The sequence below is a fragment of the Arvicola amphibius genome, chromosome 3, assembly GCF_903992535.2.
Source record: "Arvicola amphibius chromosome 3, mArvAmp1.2, whole genome shotgun sequence".
Taxonomy (NCBI): Eukaryota; Metazoa; Chordata; class Mammalia; order Rodentia; family Cricetidae; genus Arvicola; species Arvicola amphibius.
The window spans coordinates 14,132,542-14,149,461 of NC_052049.1; positions in this window are offsets into that span (position 1 = coordinate 14,132,542).

Genomic DNA, 16,920 nt, shown 5'->3' on the forward strand with positions numbered 1-16,920 from the left:
CATGTTATGAACCTATTTCCATCCTTGAAAACATTACCTTTGTTTCTCAGCCCATGCAGCAGTAGAATTAAAAATATGTACAACCACAATCAGAAACTATTTGTTCCTTGTTCCCTAGTGAAATAATAAGCATTCTGTAGAGAAGGTAGGAGGAAAAAAGGCAAAATAGAAAGGAGGAATTATTATAACCAAAGTACAAATACATTAAATAAATGTGAGAAAATATGGCAGAAAACATTATATTGTACAAATAACAGATAAATATAATAATAACTAAGTTTGGATGGCAAAGTGCCTTGCTAAGCAAGCATGAAGAAGCTTGTGTTTCTGCAAAAATGTGATTTCTTGTCATTTGTACTCACATTGCTGGGGAAGCAGAGATAGACACATAAATGGAGCTGGCTTAGTATATCAGTAAGCCCCAGGTTCAAAAAGAGAAAGGGTGTCTCAGAAATTGTGGCAGAGAGATATGGAAGACAGTCAACATGAGCCTATCAATTCTATTTAAGAATGAACACAAGTTTGCATGTATACATGCAAAGGTGATGTTGCTATAGACATGTATAGTCAACACACACACACACACATATGCTCTCTCTCAATCTCTCTGTGTGTCTCAAAGTTAAAAAATAAATAAAATAAAACAAAATAAAACAGGCTCTGTTACCAGAGACTCAGTATCTTATTCATCTTTTGATAAATATTAAATTTTATATAAATGTTATTAACAAAGAAAATTTATATACACCATATTATATAATACATACATTTGTTTTTTCATGTCAGAACTTACTAAAGAATTTCTAATTTGTATGAGCAGATATAGCTAACTTATTATATTTTTCAGAAATTGATATTGTTTTGAGTTGTTAAAATCAGAAACTAGAAAAAAATATGATAGAAGTTTTTATGAGTATGTATGAATAGCTGAGATAATGATAAATTAAACAAAAATAAATAGAAATATCATGAGAAGAAACACTCTTATATCCTTTATCTTTAATTTGTAATAAAATTTATCAATGGGCATCAGACAAATGAGTTATTAAAATGTGTTCCAAAAGAAATGAACAAGACCAATTTCTCAATTCAAGTACAGCAAACATCACGAAGAAAGACAGGACAGTCATAAGGACATTTTTGAGAGGGTTAAGGCTTCTGCAATTTCAAGCACAAGTATTTTATTGTCTACTGAAATTTACAAACAGTCCATTTCATTCTACACGAACTTTATGAAAGAGATACACTATTGAAGAAAGAGCTATAATTGAAGCTAATATAAGGTAGAAGAGAATAATTTATCAAGCATATGATATCAATTTATTTTGTAATTATCAATATTTCCCAGACAATAACATGAGGTAATAAAAATAATAAGGGAGGGTATCATAGGTATGTGTTTTTGTTTTTATTGATTTATTTCTATTTATTTGGTGGAACTGGGAGAGAGAGAAAGAGGAGAGAGATGACTGTATATTAGTATAATTGTCCACATGAATGTGACGATAGAGAACAATTCTTGAATGTACTCTTCTTTTTCTCCCTTGAAATTTGTGCTTTAAACTCAGGTTGCTGTTGTTGTACAAGAAATGAGAAAATGATTTTACATACAGCCACCAGATGCAACTACCATGATTACCATTTCCTTTTTAAAAGTGATTCCATTAATTCACAAATATTGGGTTATGCATTCTTTTAAAAGTTAATTTCCTACACTGTGGAAAGAATGCCCAATATATCTACTTCCAACTGGACTGAGTTTTGCTAAGTATTTATTTCTAAGAATAGCGAGGCAATGCTCCTATAGATTTGGCATGAGGATGAGCATTATCTTGTCTTTGCAACACACACTGCCAAATAATTATGTGTGGAGGCTTTTATAAAATCACTTATATATGGACTGGTTATACGTCAGAATGTATCCCAAGAATAGAGATGTCCAAACTCAGGAGTCAAAATTCTCTGACTCCTTTACACAGCTGTTCCCCTGTTTAAGTGTGTTTTCCACTCATCTAAGCCTAGGCATATTGTCATTGTCAGAAAACTTCATAACCTAACAATAACCTTTTGCTATCCCTTCTGTAGTGTTGTCCAGATAAATTGTCGTGCCGCGCAGCTGAACAAGATTGATGACACAGCAAACTGCAGCTGCAAAGCTTAAGAGAGTACACCCCTGCGGTGAACTCCTCAGCGCTCCAAATCACGACCGTGGGTTGGGATGGCAGAAGTCCCTGAAGGATGTTGATTTACAGGCTGTGAAATGCCAAAAATACAACTCCAACATGAAAGAGTATCTTTAGGAAATGGAGCAATAAACCTTTTCTTCTGAATATAGTTCATGAGGCTGTGTGTTGGTAGGAACAGAGATGGGTACAAATTTTCGAGGGGAGATTGGCAATTAAGGGTAGTTCTGGAGGAAGAGTCAGATTTCTTTGGGGAATGCAGCCCTCTGGGAGGCTACCCTCCCTGTACATGGCCCTACACCCATGAACAAACCAAAAGTACATAATAGACTGTTTCTATTTAGAAAAATCCTCCAGGAGAAGGGGTTGGAGGGATGGCAAAGTCACTAAAGAACACGCCATTATTTCAGAAGACCTAAATTCAGATTCCAGCACAAAGAGTGGCATAGATCCAGGTGACCAGATGCCCTCTTCTTCTTTCTGTCCCCGATGAACATGAGCAACGCATATAGTACACATGCATACAAGCATGCAAGGCACTCCTACACATAAAATGAAAATCAGAAGAAAAATAAGGAACAGGGATGCTTGCTCAGTAAGGAAAAGATAAATAATAATCAAAAGTGCTCTACTTAAATGGAAATGTACTAAGACATTTTAAGTAATATGTGTGTGTGTTGTGCATTTATCTGAATGTGTATCTGCACACCAAGTACATGCTCTGTGCTCATAGACAATGAGGAATTACATCAGATCACCTGGAATTGGAAATATAGATTGTTGCAAGCTTAGGTTTGTGGAGTCAAACCCATATCCTTTTCAAGAGCATTCAATGTACTTCTTAACTGCAAATTCCCCTCTCCAGAACATTTTAATTTATTTAATAATTCTTTTTGCTAACTGCATACACAACCATGGTATTTACCTCACTCACATCCCTTCCTTCCTCATTCAACTCTTGTCATTTACTCAGTCACCCTCCCAAATCCCTCACCTTTTATTATTTTCCATGTGTGTGTGTGTGTGTGTGTGTGAGTGTGTGTGTGTGTGCATGCATCTATATGCATGCATGTATGTGTACAGCTCAGAAGAAGTAGGAAAAAAATCACCAGTTGTAAGAATTAGAGGCTCAAGACATCTGTTAGTAGATAGTGTTCCTTAGACGGGGAAAAATCCATCAAATATAAACAGTACATCTGCCTAAACAAAACTGGCACACATTGACATGCCAATGTGGTCATGGAAAATTTCACATGGTACCACCCCCAAATGGCGGTGGATGGCTGTAAAGAGAGAAAAAAAAATCTATTTCTGCCGGGAATTAACTTCCACAGGTTTTCCAAGCTTACGTAGGCAGCTCTGCACACATATATGTACAAAATATGCTAAATGGACATGGTTTTACTGTGTTTTCCTAGGTTTTGATGTGATTAAAAATATCGAGTTTGAGAATATGGCATCTTATCACCCCAGCGGTCGTGACATTCGGTTATCTTTTAGGAAGAAAAAAATGGTTCTTTCAAATTATTCTACAAAACATCCACTATGTAATTCTCTTACAACTGCCTGATTTTTAAATTGATTTTAAGTGTGTTGGCATCTACTTTGTCTGAGAGAATGTTTTCCTTATGTTTTAGTTACATTCACCATCATGGCCAGGCTATCACACATTAAGAAAATGTTACATTGATTTGTTGTGGTGGTGGTTGTTGTTGCTAGGGATATAAAGTTTAAAAGCTGCCACTTTGTGTTTGGTCAGACATTTAAGAGCCAAAAATAACTGACATAGTCTGTTCTTACTGCTTCCCAATCATCTTCACTTCTTTGCTGAGGAAGATGTGAATGCAGGTCATGAAGCAGGGAGGCATCGACAAGTTTTATTGCATATTTGAAACATAATATGGTCAGAATGCAGTCTCCTCTTCCTGCATATATTTCCATATGAAGAACCTACCAGCAGAAATGAGCTTGTCGTGGTGGAAAAGGGAGCATTCACTGCTTTTAATGTTCTAGTCCAACAAGCAGTTAAGAACACTACCTTAATTTTGAGTGTTATAGCTAGCTGATTACCATAATCCTGAACTACTTAAATAACACTTCTTGATTTTCCATGGTTTGGGGGACTGCAAAGTCCATGATGAAGGTACAAGAAATTATTTTATTGATGAAGGCACACTTCTCATTTCTTTTTAAAAAAAAATATTTGAATACCTGTCAGTATATGTCTTGGAAGAAGCCGCTTGATCATTTCCCAGCCACCCAAACTCCCAAAATAACCACACAGAAACTGTATTAATTAAATCACTGCTTGACCTAGAAGTTCTAACTCCTTATTGGATAGTTTTTACATCTTAATTTAACACATTTCCATTATTTTATATTTTATCATGAGGCTCATGACCTACGGGCAAGGTTCCAGCATGTCTGTCTCCAGCAGCGGCTCCATGGCTTCTCACTGACTCTGCCCTGTTTCTCCCAGTGTTCAGCCTAGCTTTCCCCACCTAACTAAGTTATACCTTGCTATAGGCCAAGCCAGTTTCTTTATTCATTAACCAATAAAACAACACATAGACAGAAGGACCTCCCATACCGTATATATGCATGTATCTGAGGTTAGGGGCATCCCTTGGAGCTGGAGCTACAAGCAGTTTCAAACTGCTTGATGAGGGTGCTGGGAATAGCACTCTGGTCCTCTCTAAAAACAGACATGTTCTTAACCACTGAAATATTTCTCTAGACCATCATCCTTTTATGTCTAGCCATGCGTCTTGTTTTTCTTTTTCCATTGGTTGGAGGACATTGAGAATAGACTACCACTGTACCTGTCCACATGAAAGAACTAATCCAATTTTACATGTCAACACCTTGCGACTAATGACCCCAGACAGTAATTCCTAAAATCCATCACACTGGGGAGTTAGTCTTAACTTTGTAAATTTTGGAAAGACACACACATTGGAGGAACAAATGATATATATATGAATAAGATAATCATATATATGTACATATATCACCTTTAATTGAATCATAAATCAAGGCCTGCAATTTTTATTTCTTTAAAGCTAAGAAAACCAATGTTTTTTTTCATATTAGACAACATTTTTATGCTGTTATGACTTTGAATTTTCTTAAAACAGTTAAGTCCCAAGTCTACATTAAAATCTTTTTTTTTCCCCGTTGAGCAATGAAAGCACCCTTTGATTAATAAAGACATTATAATTTAGTGTAGTGTATAGGATCCAATTAAGATAACTCATTAGGAATTAAGCACTAGCGTAGCCTTTGGCAAAGGAAAAAGCTGACAACTGAGCTGAAGAGTAGAACAGCAATATATAGGAATCCTCTGTAGAGGCAAGAATGTAGATCACAGTATCCTTAAACTGGTATGGGAGCCATATAGTGTTGAAACAGAGTTTCGATGTGATAAAGAATAATACATATCTAATTATTTTAGGTGCATCTTTGACTACTTCATCAGTATTTTTTTTTGAACTTTGAAATAAAACTTTTTAATATTATGCATATTTAAAAGAATAGTAAGAAAAGACAGGAGACTAGATAGTGCAAGATAAATAAGAATTCAAAAGAATAAAGAGAAGAACTAGGTTAATGACTCAAAACAGTTAAGAGTACTTATGACTCTCCCAACACATGGTGACTCATAATTATCTTTGACTTCAATTACAGGGGATCAAATATTCTCTTCCTGCCTCTGTAATGCTGAATGTACATTTTCCCAAACTTTACTTGTAGGCTAATCACACACAGGCATAAAACAAAAATAAATAATCTTAAAAAGAATAGGAGCCGGTTGATATGACTCATTTAGTAAAGTACTCTCCACACAAGGAAGCCAGCTGAGTGCAGATGCTTAGCAAACATGCAAGAAGCCTGTATGGTTGCCCACACTTGTAATCCAAGGGACTGGGAGGCAGAGAGAGGCTTAGCCCTGAATTCCAGTGTCCAGTCAGCCTAGCACAAAATGTAAACTATATATTCAGTAGGAGTCAATGGGAGTTCATCTCTCAAAACAGAAGATAGTGAGGGATTATTTCATTACATTTAGTTTTTTTATTATTGTGTGCACTTTTATAATAAATATTGACACTTTGAATGAGTCTTAAGCTATATTGCATTGAATTTTTATTTTGGAAATTTTAATTTGAAATTTGGAAATGCGTCTATGCATTGTGGTCTCAGTTATATCCATTACCCATCTCTCTCTCTGATTATCTCTTCCCGTGTGTATACCTCCCAATTTTACTCCATTTTCTGAGCTTTAGAAAAAAAATCCACTGAGTTCAATTAGTATTTCTCATATAGTCATGTACGTGGGGTTATCTTCAGAAGCAGGGTTTTGTTTCTTTAAAAAAAAAATATGTTAAAATCTATTTCCAATTCCACAGAATATGTTTTCATTTGGATATAGAGTTTCTTGGTTGTGAAAACAGTTTTAACATAAGGAATAGATTTTTAAAGTGGCTAAACGAAAATTGACAGGAGAATTATAGTCAAATTAGAAGCAGAGGCTGTCTAAGAAGTGGATACCTTAGAATCAAGAATGGTCTCCAATTAGTAGATAGTGATTCACTTCACTAAACCTCAGAGTCAAAATATCATGAACAGAATTATAAAGAGAGAAAAAGTCCAAAATCTGACATAAGAATTCAATGGATTTTGTGCATTTGGCAAGGTTACTGATCATCAAAGTCAGCTTGTTCTAATAGCATATTGCTAAGGACATGGATATGTATAGCTAAAATATAGGAAGGTTTACTAACAAACTGATGATAAAATTACAGATGAAAGAAGAGGGTATTAATAGCAATTTTTTTTTTTTTTGGTTTTTCGAGACAGGGTTTCTCTGCAGCTTTAGAGCCTGTCCTGGAACTAGCTCTTGTAGACCAGGCTGGCCTCAAACTCGCAGAGATCTGCCTGCCTCTGCCTCCCAAGTGCTGGGATTAAAGGCGTGCATAACAGCAAAATATTTTTATTAATTTACTTTCTATTTTAAAAAATCTTTTAAAATTTTATATAACACCCCCAATTCCCCATCCTTCCCCTTCTTCCTGTCCCCTCCCTTCTCCCCATTCCACCCCAGCCCACCCCACATCCATAGCTCAGAGAGAGTGAGGCCTCCCTTGGAGAGTCAACAAAGTCTGACAGATCAGGTTGAAGCAGGACCAACGCTTGCCCCCTGTATCTAGACTGAGCAAGATATTTCTTCATTGGGACTGGGCTCAAGAAAGCCAGTTCATGCACTTGGCAGTGGGCTGAACTCCCAGAGTCCAGTTGAAAAGACAAAGGAGTGATAATATTATTAGCAAAGGGATCAGGATCATGATGGGGAAACCCACAGAGACAGCTGACCTGAGATTAGTGGGTGCTCACTGACTCTGTACTGACAGCGGGGGAACCTGCATGGGACTAAACTAGGCCATCCCCATAATTCTGAGTCCCACTTCTTGCCACACACCATGTGCATGAATTTCCTATTGTGACACGCATTACACTTGACAGTTTACAAACGTTATTTTACCTAAGCCTAAATTAATGAGACGATCATCCGCTATAGATATATGTATCAGTAGATATTTAGTTACTTATTGTTTGGTTGAGCAATGGAGAGACAGGTCTGGTGGTTTTATTTACATTCTGTCCATAAAAACAATTGTTTCTGGAATGCTCACAGAATAATATAGTTCTAGTTCAAAGTCATCAGGGACATTTTGGCTAGATCATTCTGAGAAAACGAGTCTTATTTTTACAGAGAACACAGGCATACTGTATTTTTATTTTTTACTGCTTGCAACGTGGGAAAAAGCCATTGTTCCTATTGATTTCTAACGTGTGGCTTCTGTCCACAAGGTAGGCTAGCTTGTAGCTTGTGTGTGCACTGCTAGCATGGGGAGGGAGACAGAGACAGGACAACCAGCGAGAAAACAGCTGGAGCAGAGTGATTCAGGAAAGGTGACGAAATGTTCCTGGCCTCCTTCTATGGACTAAGGAAGTTACCTATCATGGAAAGCTTTTCCAATTGGCTTTTCTAAAACTGACCATGAAACCAAATAGGATAACTCCACTTTTTATGACATTAAGGAAATTAAAATATTCAGTCCAAATGCCCATGATTACAATTCAGGTAGCTGGTCCACTGTCTTTACTTCCAGCTTTGTATGACTCACTGCCATTAAATCCTTTCTGAAAGGATCTAAGAATTTCACATACATGAATATCTTATGCTAATATTCATAATGGGTACAATTGCATTGAAAAAAATTCAAAAGCTGACTTTATCATTTTAATCTGATTTCACTACGAAGACCTGGCAGGTCTTGAACTCACAGAGCTCTTCCATCCACTGCAGACTGTGTCTTGAGTTAAAAGCATGTACCACCATGAACTGCTAAAGAAATCATTGTAAAATAGTTAGGGAGTAATGTATCCACCAAAGCCTCTTTTGTGAGCCAACAAAGAAGATTTGCATAAAACATGATCAAAACTATGAGATATATAGAAAATCATTTTTACCATGAATTTTGTATGACCTTTTATTAAAATGTAAACTACTTTAAAAAGATTGTCAGATTCAATATTTCCAAATATTGCTATAGAATTAAATGACTATACAATTAGAGATTGTTATCTAACTGCCAAGTACAACCATGGTAAATTGTTAAATAAGTGCATCCAATTTACATTGTTATCAGTGAATATTAAGAGACCAACATAGTGGTTCTTCATAAATTATTCATATTCTATATTTCTCAATATACATTCATAGTTTCTCCCTTTTTGGCTGAAGTTTTGATTTTTAAATTGCAGTTGTGGAAAAACTTCACACTGAATTTTTGAATAGGCACTAAAAATATTTTTTGAAAAATTTGAAATTATACTCCAAAACTGAAAGCTCAATTTGGTATAAAATTCACATAAAAATATAAATAAGAAGGTGGCCTTTCAAAAATCCAGCATCAAGCAGTTTGATACTTCCTTCTCTCTCCACGGCAAACAGTTTTTATTTTTTTTTTCTGGTAAAAGAAGTAAAGTCAAATGTTTCAAACAAGCTAATGATATCTTAAGGAGTTCTTGATTTTACGTTCTAAATTGTAATATTTTTAAACATTTTATTTCTTTTTAATTTTCCATATTGTAGTTTTCACCTGATAAACTGCTGATACGTGATTCCCAGCTATTTCACACCACTGCCTTCTAATTTATCAGAAAAATAATCATAAACAACCTTTCCAAACTTGGCCTCAATAATCATCAGATAGTAAATTAGACTTAAGTCTTTGTTGTGCTCTGTTTAGAAAGGGACTCTTTTAATGTAAATTTTACTCAACACCATACTTAATTTGTGTAATATTTAACTCCTAAAAAATAAAAATTAGCAAGTCACTATTATTTCTGCTTCTTACATATTGATTATGTTCTAATGCCAGGGAACTGATTTAGAAATGACACATAAGGAATGACAATAGAGCCATGAAAAACTTAGTTCTTATGTAACTTATTGCCAAGGTATTCCAATATCAAATATTTCAAAATCCTTATTAACAAAGGCAGCCTCATGAGTCAACTAGAAAATCAAAAGTGGAAAACATAATAGTTTGTCAGTAAAAGAGCTCAATTATACGTTCAAGATAGAAAGTCCAAGTTCACTAACTATAATTTCCAATGAAAATATTGATGGAAGAAGAGGTTAACTTAGCAAATCCAGAGAGAAGTTGTGACCATACACAGTGATGGGCTGACTGGGAGGTAGCCTTTGGTACTGGACTGAGGAAAAGAACCATAAAAAATAGACTCTGTGCTCTTTGGTATGTATTCAATCCAGCTTCATTTCTCTCAATAATCAGTTTAAATATTGACATTATGACAATATTTTCTGTATCTCTGTTATTCTTGGAAAATTGTTGTTGCTAATTTCATTTAGAGGCATTTGTTTTATTTGTTTGTGTTTATGCAGAGAAGTTCTTCACTCAAAATGAACCATAAATTCAAAATGGTCTATAGATTTAACATTAATCAAGTAGATACGTTTCTTAAAGATTTTTTTTGTTGTTGTTGTGATTTTGTCTTGTTTGTGAGACACCGCTTCTCTGTGTAGCCCTATCTCTGTGTAGCCCTATCTCTGTGTAGCCCTATCTCTGTGTAGCCCTATCTCTGTGTAGCCCTATCTCTGTGTAGCCCTATCTCTGTGTAGCCCTATCTCTGTGTAGCTCTATCTCTGTGTAGCCCTATCTCTGTGTAGCCCTATCTCTGTGTAGCCCTATCTCTGTGTAGCCCTGGCCGTCCTGGAACTCTGTCTGTAGACAAGGCTCACCTGGAATTGATTCGCTTAACTCTGCCTCCTGAGTTCTTGGTTTAAAAGTATGACCCACCACTGCCTGCTGTTTTATTGTATTTATTTATTTATTTATTATTCTTTCATATTACATCACGACTTTGACCATAGCTTTTCTTTCCTTCACTCCTCGCAGTCCCTCCAATCTCTTTCTCTCTCCCCAGAGTCTGTGTGCATCTGAGCAGAGGACAAATCTGAGAAATTGATTTACCCATGGAACGTTTCTTCTAGTTTCGAGTAAGTGCACAGAAGAAAGCACATTGACTAGACAATGCTGAGGGTGTAAAGGATGATTTGTGTGACATGGAACACAGGCACTGAGATGAAGAAAGCGTTATATTCTAGTGTTATCAAACAGAGAAATGACAGCAAGGGCTTCATTTGATGTAAGGACACACAGCAGGGAGGTCGAAGCAGAGGGTACATATGGGAGACCTTGGTAAAACTGAGTACCGGAAGAAAATCCTCTGATCTCAGGATCATGAATCCAGCCTCAGATTGTTTTTAATGATCATTAGGAAAAAAAAAAGCCATGGCTGTGTTCTAGAAGTTATCTCTGCACTGAGAGGGAAGGGAAGGGAGTAGGAGGGGGAGGAAGAGAGACAATGTGGGAAGACAGGAAAAGAAAGTGGGACAGGGATTACTTTTAAGGGTGTGGTCATTGGCAAGCTGCTCATGCTCCATGGAAGGCTACATATCCAGTACTATATGAGGAGCACAAATTGTACTCAATAGAATAAAAACAATAGATGACAAAAAGTTGGGATATCAGGATAATGGGGAAGATCTGGAAGGAGCTGGAAATGGAGGTGATTATGACTAAATGTTCTTTTGTGAAATACTCAAAGCACTCATCAAAAGTACTAAAAAATTACCACAAAGTTGATTGAGACTTGTGAAACAGGGAGAGAAAAAGGCAGTTGTTTTGTGGAAGCACAGCGACACCTGAGAAGAAGCAAGCAACTAATATACCTTTTCAGGAATATAAAGACACTTAGGGCCATGGATAAATTTGCTAAGGGTAGAGAAAAGATGCTAGCAAGTGGAATATACTCTCTCATATGCAAGTACATTCTAAGATTATCAAAGGCAGATTCTCATTCCAGATGGCAAGCTGTGTCATCTTGGATATATTTCAGGAGGAAAGCAATAGTCATAACTGAAAATGAGAACAGAACTCACACTCTTCCACAGTTATCTCTGGTACACTCTCATTGTAGAGAACATTAGTTTTTTTTTTTAATCTTAACTTGTAAAGGAAACTAGGAGTAAGATAATTTAATTTTTTGTGTGTGTTTTGAGAAACAAATTCTTAGAAGAGAAAGGAGTTTGTGTCTTGTCTATTGAGAGAAAAATACTGTGAGTGGGTCCTACTCAGTTTTACTATTACAGCATGAGGATGGCAAGGAATGTTTGTTTGTTTGTTTGTTGTTTGTTTTGCAGCTGTCCCTGAGCCCAGGTATTCTAAACAAGAGTAATTTTCTGTATATAGTTCTAGGCAGGACTATGCCAGATCAAATTACTAGTAACAAAGATCCAGGCCAGAGGTTACCTCCTGGTTTTTTAGATTCTTGCCTTTTGAATGAATATTCACTTGATATAGAGTGAGGGAGAGATCTCTAATTGCTTTCTAAACTTACAAGGACACAAATGTCATCCTGGACTCTAACTTCCCATGACATCATCTGCAACTAATGACTCCTCATAGAGCTGTTATACCATCTCCACAATGAGGGACAAATTTTCCCAGTGGAAATTTCAGAAAGGCATTAGTTCACAGGAATGCTGGAAAAAGTAAAGAGCCAATATGTCCTTCTGACACATTCTGTGCAATATGCAAATATATCCACCCAACTTCATTCTTAGAAAGCTTTGCTGATTATCGTTTTGGACCAAGGAAGAAAAATGTTTTCGTGCATAATAAATAGAAAACTGTTCCAATCATGACTGAGAATCCCTGTAGATTTACTATGAGACTATTAACAGCACACTCCCCAAGCCCGCAAGTCTTGCAAAATGCAATCAGTCTTCCTCCCTTATTTCCCCCACTATAATTCATATTGTATATGCTTCAAAGACACCTACAGGCTTATTTTAACTTTGCAGTGGGTCTTAGTATTGTGGTAAAATCTACTGTTTCTAATTTGTGCATCAAATTTCCCAATTGATTTTATTGCCCTGGGGCTGCTGAGGTCAACAGCCTCATCTACGCTTTTTTCCAGAAAAAAAAAAAATGCCTAACTTAAATGGAATTTTTATTATAAAATTTAAAGTATCAAAACCATGTTATATTTTGCTAATATATGTTTAATTAAATGTTTTGTCCTTTTTATTTTTACTAAAATTGTTTTTTATCCTATGAAATTCATTATTGCAAGATATTTAGCACTGGGTATAGAACTACAAAGTATTCAATCAGCATCTCATGATGCATAAAGAAGAGGGCAAAATGATGCCTCTTGTTTAACAAGCATTGCAATTGTAAAATCAAAGTAACCAGAGGAAATGATAAACATAGGCTAGAAAATTCTAATATATATTATCTATGCAAATATTTGTACACACACACATATATATATACAAATATGCACACAAATGTACAAATACACACACATATGCTAGGCAATGAAAGGGCAAAATATCATAGAAATAAAACTATGAGGACATATTACTCCCTTACATCACACTTAAAAATAAAATCTAGATTTTATTAGGTTCATATCTCACACATTATATACATATATTGGCATTTATACATTGTATACACTACACCTATTTATAGTAATTAATTTTTAGTAGTTAATTTTTTGTTTTGTAGGTTTAAGAAAGCTTAGAATATTTTCAACTTTATCATTCATAAAATATGTTTCATATTAAATTTTGTATCCATTAAACTTAAGCACAAGTAGTTACAATTTTATATAAATATTTAAGGCCATCATTTAATAATTTTTCAGAAAAGCCTTGCAAGTTAGAAGTACAAAAACTGTGTTTGTATACTGTACATCAAGGAAAACACAGTAATTTAATTCAACCTTATTCTAAACTATAGTTTGTTCTGATAAAGTACGTGTAGTCCAATGAATTCTGACTAATTTCTCAGCAATTATTTTTAAAATGCAACTTGTCGTAGAAACAGAAGGAGCAAAACACACTTGGCCTTAATGAGATTTTACTGGGATTACTTGTTTATATGTGGCAATCAAATCTGCCCTTTCTAATACAGTATTTGTTTAAATCTCACTGAGATAAATTGAGTGCACTGATTTTAAACTGAAGATCTATTAAGTAATAAGTACAATGTATTTACAGTCACCTCTGGGTTACAGACAACATTTACCTCAATATAAAAACAAGTTGACCTAGAAGTAACTGCAAATTGAAATAACGGAGATTTTAGTAATTCATCAGTCATCTTTATCCCAATGTGTCATGTCGTTAAGATTTTCTAAATATTTCTCATTTCTTTACAATGAATAGTGACTGTGCTTTGCAGCAGTAATTCAAGGATAATTTTACTGCACTTCATATAATGTGTAAATAATTATAGACCAATAATGAAGAACATAGAAATCAAGGTATTCCAATTTCTTGAAGGAATAGTTGGATATATCACACTTTCCCTGTTTCTTTTGGTTACTAATTTGCTGTCAGAGCTAATGAAGGAAATAAATTACTTTGATGCTTACTGTTAGGGCACAGGACCTGTGGCATATGAGGGCCAAGAAGGATTGCAATATGATAATGAAATAGCTGCTAACTCTTTCGGAATTCACAAACAAATAATACCAGGAAGGATCAACTCTTTAAAGGTGAACTCCTTTGGAGTGAGGTATTGTGTAATAAAAGTGAAAAATATTTTCTATGCTAAAGGCCGACTCATAGAAAAACTTCATAAATGGTTTTTTATTTTAACTAATTTTTGGAAAATGGTGAGTTCCTAACAGTCTATGTATCATACGGATAATATTTTCTTCAAGTACATTAAAATATTAACTGTTTAAATCCAGTTTATGCAAGGGTCTGTTTGTAGTCATTACTTTTCAATAAACTTATCTGAATGTCTCATCAATTATTAAATCAAGCAAAATATTTGCAGATTACAATTAATCATTACAATAGTCGTAAAAGCAATGTATTAGAAGTATTTACTATGTGTGCATCTTATAATAATATAACAATATTTGGAAAGCTAAAGTTACTCCATGTTAATTATTGTATGCAGAAATAACATGTCTGTTAATCTGTCTGTGTTTCTCTAGGCTTGTATCTGTGTTATTTAAATTTCCTGTGAGCATGACTTTATCACTACTTCAGGAAGTAGAGTTCTTAAGCTGACACACAGAGGACCCAGCCCAGCAGTCAATCAACAAAACTAGAAAGACACGGGAGCTAAATTTAGACATGACAGTGAAACTCTGCATCCCTTTTGTAGTCAGGGGAGTTTAAAAGATCAACATATGAGATAAAGTCACTACTTCTTGCTTCATCAATAGCTAGTAGCTGTGTGTGTGCATGTGTGTGTGTGTGCGTGTGTGTGTGTGTGTATGAGGGGTCAATAGGCTATATATAATTTCAAAAGTTAGTTTGAAATATGAATTTTTAGTAGGACAGTAGTCAGAATCACACAGACAACCGTAGATAATCCCAATAAACTAAGAGGTTCTTCAGCAAGACACGCAATCTTCTCTTAGGTCTCTTTGTGATCTATCTGGTGCCCGTGGATGACACTGTAGATCTCTTTAAGAAAAGTCACATAACCTATGTGATACAACTAGTATGGCAACATTTACTAAGTGCGGTTTAAAATGCTAAACCAGAAACATTCCTGTGCCACTCTGTAAGCACTCATTCACCCTCCCAGAAATACACTTTCCCCATTCTATTAGGTCTGTGGCTCATACAACCCAATGGTCTATCCTTCAATATAAAATTTATCTATGAAGTCAGGTTAATTTATTATCACCAGCAATGTTCACTTTAAACACACACACGACACTTTGCCGTTATACACTCTGTGGGTACTACTCTATCTCATACCAATCAGTGCTGGAGACCATGCAGAGTCAGAAGCTCATGTAAAGGGAGAAAATGAATCTGAGTCAAATGATGCATGCTCCAAGAATATATTGAGTTTTATATTTTTCATTGTACATATGAGTTTTATTTTAGTTTTCATTTCATCACAGTAACACACCAAGTAATCATAATATTTTATTAAAACTTATATTAAGAGATATATTTTATGTAGAAAGTATTAAAATACAAATAAATCTAAATTTCATCACCATGAACAGCAAAATTTCTTCAATGATGTGTTTCTGGTCTTCAACACTGTACCACAGTTTACTTAAGATAAATGATTATTAGTGTTAATATACAGGGATCAGTACACATGATATGAACCGAGAGGGACAAGAAACATCTCACATTCCCTACATGTACTGTTCTTTTTTCTTCTTAACGTAGAATTGAATTAGATAGAGAAAAACAAGTAGTAATGTGATTATGTGCTAAATTATTGGCTGTGAATAGGAATTGATTACGACAGGTTGACTGGTGAAGAGAATTATTTCGGCCTATAGTGTCAACGGTTAACCGTGATATCAGCTCCTCCCCAAAAATACATAACAGTGAGAGACTAAATCTTTATTTACCAGGCTCAGTTTTAAGAAATTTAGATGAATGAAAACACTTAAGAAGAAAAACTATTGAAAACATAGTATGACTTTTATTTTATAGATAGAGAAAATATAATGAAATTGAATTACACACATTTTCTTCATTCATGTGACTATATTTCTGTGAGTTTAAATATTTCCGAATGTGTTGACATGTATGTGGCAGTAAATGTGTGTGCATGCATATGAGGACCAGGGATCACTCTCATCCATAAACAATTCTTAAACTTATTTTTTTAATTGGGCTAACTAGCTTACTAACAAAGAAGATAGGTGTCCTGCTGTTGCCACCTCCCAAGCACTGGAATTGCAGGCAAAAGCTAACATCCTGGGCTGTTGCTTGAATGCTATCTTAACTTGGGTGCTTATGCTGTGAGTCTTTAATTATCTTCCTAAATCTTTTGAGTTGGATTCATTTATACATAACACCTTTCAGTTAATGAAATTCATCCCAATACTGACTTCAACTCAATAGATTTCAACTTTAATCTAGTCTAGAAGCTACCCACTGTTTTGGGTATGTTACAGAATTGCAATTCATTGCCTGTTATTAGAATGTTATCCATAAAATGACACATGTGTTAATCAGATTTGAATCATTTCTTTTTTTTTGTTGTTGTTTTGTTTTGTTTTGTTTTTCGAGACAGGGTTTCCCTGTAGTTTCCAGAGCCTGTCCTGGAACTAGCTCTTGTAGACCAGGCTGGTC